Source organism: Mustelus asterias, chromosome 31 (assembly GCF_964213995.1).
Source record: "Mustelus asterias chromosome 31, sMusAst1.hap1.1, whole genome shotgun sequence".
Taxonomy (NCBI): Eukaryota; Metazoa; Chordata; class Chondrichthyes; order Carcharhiniformes; family Triakidae; genus Mustelus; species Mustelus asterias.
Window position 1 is genome coordinate 6,331,645 of NC_135831.1, and position 6,000 is coordinate 6,337,644.

Below are 6,000 nucleotides of genomic sequence, written 5' to 3' on the forward strand. Positions count from 1 at the left end.
TTCGGCTGCTATCCGTGGTGCTTCGTGATGTCGTTTTGCTGCTTTCCGCGGTGCCAGGGAATGTGGTTACGCTGCTTTCCGCGGTGCTTGGTGATGTGGTTAGGCTTTCTGCAGTGCTTGGTAATGCTGTTATGCTGCTTTCCGCAGTGCTTGGTGATGTGGTTACGCTGCTTTCCATGGAGCTTGGTGATGTGTTTTTGCTGGTTTCCGCAGTGCTTGGTGATGTGGTCATGCTGCTTTCCATCGTGCCTGGTGATGTGGTTACGCTGCTTTCCACGGTGCTTGGTGATGTGGTTACACTGCTTTCCATGGTGCTTGGTGATGTGTTTTCGCTTGTTTCTGCAGCGCTTGGTGATGTGGTTATGCTGCTTTCCATCGTGCTTGGTGATGTGGTTATGTTGCCATCCACCGTGCTTGTTGATGTGGTTACACTGCTTTCCGTGGTGCTTGGTGATGTGGTAATGGTGTTTTCTGCGGTGCTTGGTGATGTGGTTACGCTGCTTGCCGCGATGCTGGGTGATGTGGTTTCTCTGCTTTCGATGGTGCTTGTTGATGTGGTTACTGTGCTTTCAGCTGTGCTTGGTGATGTGGATACACTGCTTTCTGCGATGCCTTGAGTTGTTGTCACGCTGATGTCCATCGTGCTTGGTGATGTGGTTATGCTGCTTTCTGTGGTGCTTGGTGATGTGGATCCAGTGCTTTCCATCGTGCTCGGTGATTTGGTTACACTGCTTTCCATCGTGTTTTGTACAGTGGTGACGCTGCTTTCCGCAGTGCTGGGTGATGTGGTTCCACTGCTTTCCGCGGTGCTTGGTGATGTGGTTACGCTGCTTTCCGCGGTGCTTGGTGATGTGGTTTCACTGCTTTCCTTGGTGTTTGGTGATGTGGTTACACTGCTTTCCGCAGTGCTTGGTGATGTGGTTTCACTGCTTTCCGCAGTGCTTGGTGATGTGGTTTCGCTGCTTGCCGTGGTGCTTGGTGATGTGGTTTCACTGCTTTCCTTGGTGTTTGGTGATGTGGTTTCACTGCTTTCCTTGGTGTTTGGTGATGTGGTTACGCTGCTTTCCGCAGTGCTTGGTGATGTGGTTTCGCTGCTTGCCGTGGTGCTTGGTGATGTGGTTACGCTGCTTTCCGCAGTGCTTGGTGATGTGGTTTCGCTGCTTTCCGCAGTGCTTGGTGATGTGGTTTCGCTGCTTGCCGTGGTGCTTGGTGATGTGGTTACGCTGCTTTCCGCAGTGCTTGGTGATGTGGTTTCGCTGCTTGCCGTGGTGCTTGGTGCTGTGGTTACGCTGCTTTCCGCAGTGCTTGGTGATGTGGTTTCGCTGCTTGCCGTGGTGCTTGGTGATGTGGTTTCGTTGCTTGCCGTGGTGCTTGGTGATGTGGTTTCGTTGCTTGCCGTGGTGCTTGGTGATGTGGTTTCGTTACTTGCCGTGGTGCTTGGTGATGTGGTTTCACTGCTTTCCGCAGTGCTTGGTGATGTGGTTTCGTTGCTTGCCGTGGTGCTTGGTGATGTGGTTTCGTTGCTTGCCGTGGTGCTTGGTGATGTGGTTTCATTGCTTGCCGTGGTGCTTGGTGATGTGGTTTCGTTACTTGCCGTGGTGCTTGGTGATGTGGTTTCGTTGCTTGCCGTGGTGCTTGGTGATGTGGTTTCGTTGCTTACCGCTGTGCTTGGTGATGTGGTTTCGTTGCTTACCGCTGTGCTTGATGATGTGCTTTCGCTGCTTTCCTTGGTGCTTGGTGATGTGGTTTCACTGCTTTCCGCAGTGCTTGGTGATGTGGTTTCACTGCTTTCCGCAGTGCTTGGTGATGTGGTTACGCTGCTTTCCGCAGTGCTTGGTGATGTGGTTTCGCTGCTTGCCGTGGTGCTTGGTGATGTGGTTACGCTGCTTTCCGCAGTGCTTGGTGATGTGGTTTCACTGCTTTCCGCAGTGCTTGGTGATGTGGTTTCGTTGCTTGCCGTGGTGCTTGGTGATGTGGTTTCGTTGCTTGCCGTGGTGCTTGGTGATGTGGTTTCGTTGCTTACCGCTGTGCTTGGTGATGTGGTTTCGTTGCTTACCGCTGTGCTTGGTGATGTGGTTTCGCTGCTTTCCTTGGTGCTTGGTGATGTGGTTTCACTGCTTTCCGCAGTGCTTGGTGATGTGGTTACGCTGCTTTCCACAGTGCTTGGTGATGTGGTTTCGCTGCTTTCCTTGGTGTTTGGTGATGTGGTTACACTGCTTTCCGCAGTGCTTGGTGATGTGGTTTCACTGCTTTCCGCAGTGCTTGGTGATGTGGTTTCGCTGCTTGCCGTGGTGCTTGGTGATGTGGTTTCACTGCTTTCCTTGGTGTTTGGTGATGTGGTTTCACTGCTTTCCTTGGTGTTTGGTGATGTGGTTACGCTGCTTTCCGCAGTGCTTGGTGATGTGGTTTCGCTGCTTGCCGTGGTGCTTGGTGATGTGGTTACGCTGCTTTCCGCAGTGCTTGGTGATGTGGTTTCGCTGCTTGCCGTGGTGCTTGGTGATGTGGTTACGCTGCTTTCCGCAGTGCTTGGTGATGTGGTTTCGCTGCTTGCCGTGGTGCTTGGTGATGTGGTTACGCTGCTTTCTGCAGTGCTTGGTGATGTGGTTTCACTGCTTTCCTTGGTGCTTGGTGATGTGGTTTCGTTACTTGCCGTGGTGCTTGGTGATGTGGTTTCGTTGCTTGCCGTGGTGCTTGGTGATGTGGTTTCGTTGCTTACCGCTGTGCTTGGTGATGTGGTTTCGTTGCTTACCGCTGTGCTTGATGATGTGCTTTCGCTGCTTTCCTTGGTGCTTGGTGATGTGGTTTCACTGCTTTCCGCAGTGCTTGGTGATGTGGTTACGCTGCTTTCCGCAGTGCTTGGTGATGTGGTTTCGCTGCTTGCCGTGGTGCTTGGTGATGTGGTTACGCTGCTTTCCGCAGTGCTTGGTGATGTGGTTTCACTGCTTTCCGCAGTGCTTGGTGATGTGGTTTCGTTGCTTGCCGTGGTGCTTGGTGATGTGGTTTCGTTGCTTGCCGTGGTGCTTGGTGATGTGGTTTCGTTGCTTACCGCTGTGCTTGGTGATGTGGTTTCGTTGCTTACCGCTGTGCTTGGTGATGTGGTTTCGCTGCTTTCCTTGGTGCTTGGTGATGTGGTTTCGCTGCTTTCCTTGGTGCTTGGTGATGTGGTTTCGCTGCTTTCCTTGGTGCTTGGTGATGTGGTTTCGCTGCTTTCCTTGGTGCTTGGTGATGTGGTTTCGCTGCTTTCCTTGGTGCTTGGTGATGTGGTTTCACTGCTTTCCGCAGTGCTTGGTGATGTGGTTTCACTGCTTTCCGCAGTGCTTGGTGATGTGGTTTCACTGCTTTCCGCAGTGCTTGGTGATGTGGTTACGCTGCTTTCCGCAGTGCTTGGTGATGTGGTTACACTGCTTTCCGCGGTGCTTGGTGATGTGGTTTCACTGCTTTCCGCAGTGCTTGGTGATGTGGTTACGCTGCTTTCCGCAGTGCTTGGTGATGTGGTTTCACTGCTTTCCGCAGTGCTTGGTGATGTGGTTTCACTGCTTTCCGCAGTGCTTGGTGATGTGGTTACGCTGCTTTCCGCAGTGCTTGGTGATGTGGTTTCACTGCTTTCCGCAGTGCTTGGTGATGTGGTTACGCTGCTTTCCTTGGTGCTTGGTGATGTGGTTTCGTTGCTTGCCGTGGTGCTGGGTGATGTGGTTACGCTGCTTTCCGCGGTGCTGGGTGATGTGGTTACGCTGCTTTCCACAGTGCTTGGTGATGTGGTTACGGTGCTTTCCACGGTGCTTGGTGATGTGGTTACGCTGCTTTCCGCTGTGGTGGGTGATGTGGTTACGCTGCTTTCCACGGTGCTTGGTGATGTGGTTACGCTGCTTTCCGCGGTGCTTGGTGATGTGGGTCCGCTGTTTACCGCTGTGCTTGGTGATGTGTTTGTGCTGCTTTCCGCGGTGCTTGGTGATGTGTTTGTGCTGCTTTCCGCGGTGCTTGGTGATGTGTTTGTGCTGCTTGCCGTGGTGCTTGGTGATGTGGTTGCGCTGCTTTCTGCAGATAATACAATACATGATTATTGCTCATTATTGTGTTCCAACAGGATGGGAGGACTGAGCAGTTTAATGGGAGGCAGTAAGTTATTGATCCTATTACTGCACTAAGGATCTGGAGACCAGGGGATCCGGGTTCGAATCTCATCATAGCAGATGACAAAATTTCAATCCAAGGAAAGCTATTATTAAAAGCCTGATGATAACCTTAAAAATATTGTTGATTGTTGTATAAACCCATCTTGCTGGATGTCCAGCTGCAGCTCCTCACAGACCGCATTGTTCGGTTGGAGAAGCAGCTTGAATGCACTGCGGAGCATATAGGGGGCAGAGAGTGTGATAGACACGAGTTACAGTGAGATTGTCACACCGCAGGTTCAGTCAGGTAGATGGCACGCAGGTAGTGCAGGAGTCTCCTGTGGCTATTCCCCTTTCAAACAGGTATACCGCTTTGGATACTTAAAACTAAAGTTTTGGGGGAAAAGTATTCCCCCAAAATCTAACATAATTCCATTAGTTTTGCATACCGTTGAGGGGGATAGTCTCTCAGGGGAAAATACCAGCAGCAGCCAGACCTGTGGCACCATACCTGGTTCTGCTGGCGATCAGCAGTAATAGGGGACTTGCCAATTAGACAGGAGTTTCTGTAGCCACGATCGAGACTCCAGGATGGCGTGTTGCCTCCCTGGTGCCAGGGTCCAGGACGTCTCTGACTGGTTGCTGGACATTCTTAAGGGGGGAGGGTGAACAGCCAGAAGTCGTTGTACATATTGGTACTGACAACATAGTCAGGAAAGGGATGAGGTCCTGAAGTGTGAATATGGAGAGTTAGATAGAAGGCTAAAGTGCTGGACCTCGAAGGTAGTAATTTCTGGACTACTACCGGTGCCATGTGCTAGTGGGAATAGGAATAGAAAGATTAGGTAGATGAACCCGTGGCTTGAGAGCTGGTGCAGGGGGCAGAGATTTAGATTTTTGTATCATTAAGATCTCTTGTGGGGAAGGGGTGACCTGTTCAAGAGGGACGGGTTACACCTGAACTGGAGGGGGACTAATATCCTGGTGGGGAGATTTGTGAGAGCCACTTGAGAGGGTTTAAACTAGTTTGGCAGGGGGGGTGGGATCCAAAGCAGCTGGGAGACAGAAGAGAAGGTTGAGGATGGCATAGAAGTTAAAGAGAGCACATTAAGTAGTAAAGGCAGTGTCAGTAATCCTAGTACTCGACAGATCAGGCAAAAGGAAGACAGAGAACAAGGGAACTCCAGATTAAATTGCATCTATTTCAATGCAAGAGGCCTGACGGGCAAGGCAGATGAACTCAGGGCATGGATGGGTACATCGGATTGGGATATTATAGCTATTACTGAAACTTGGCTAAGGGAAGGACAGGACTGGCAGCTCAATGTTCCAGGGTACAGATGCGACAGGAAAGATAGAACAGGAGGTAAGAGAGAAGGGTGAGTTGCACTTTTGATTAGGGAAAACATCATGGCAGTATTGAGAGGGGATATATCCGAGGGTTCGCCCACTGAGTCTATATGGGTAGAACTGAGAAATATGAAGAGGGAAATCACTTTGATAGGGTTGCACTACAGGCCCCCAAATAGTCCGCAGGAAATTGAGGAGCAAATATGTAAAGAGATTACAGATAGCTCCAAGAAAAATAGGGTGGTAATAGTAGAGGATTTTAACTTTCCCAACATTGACTGGGACAGCCTTAGTATTAGAAGCTTGGATGGAAAGAAATTTGTTGAGTGTATTCAGGAGGAATTTCTCATTCAGTATGTGGATGGCCCGACTAGAGAGGGGCAAATATTGACCTCCTCTTGAGAAATAAGGAAGGGTGGGTGACAGAAGTGTTAGTGAGGGATCACTTTTGGACCAGTGACCAAAATTCCATTAGTTTTAAGATCGCTTTGGAGAATGATAGGTCTGGCCCCAAAGTTAAAATTCTAAGTTGGGGCAA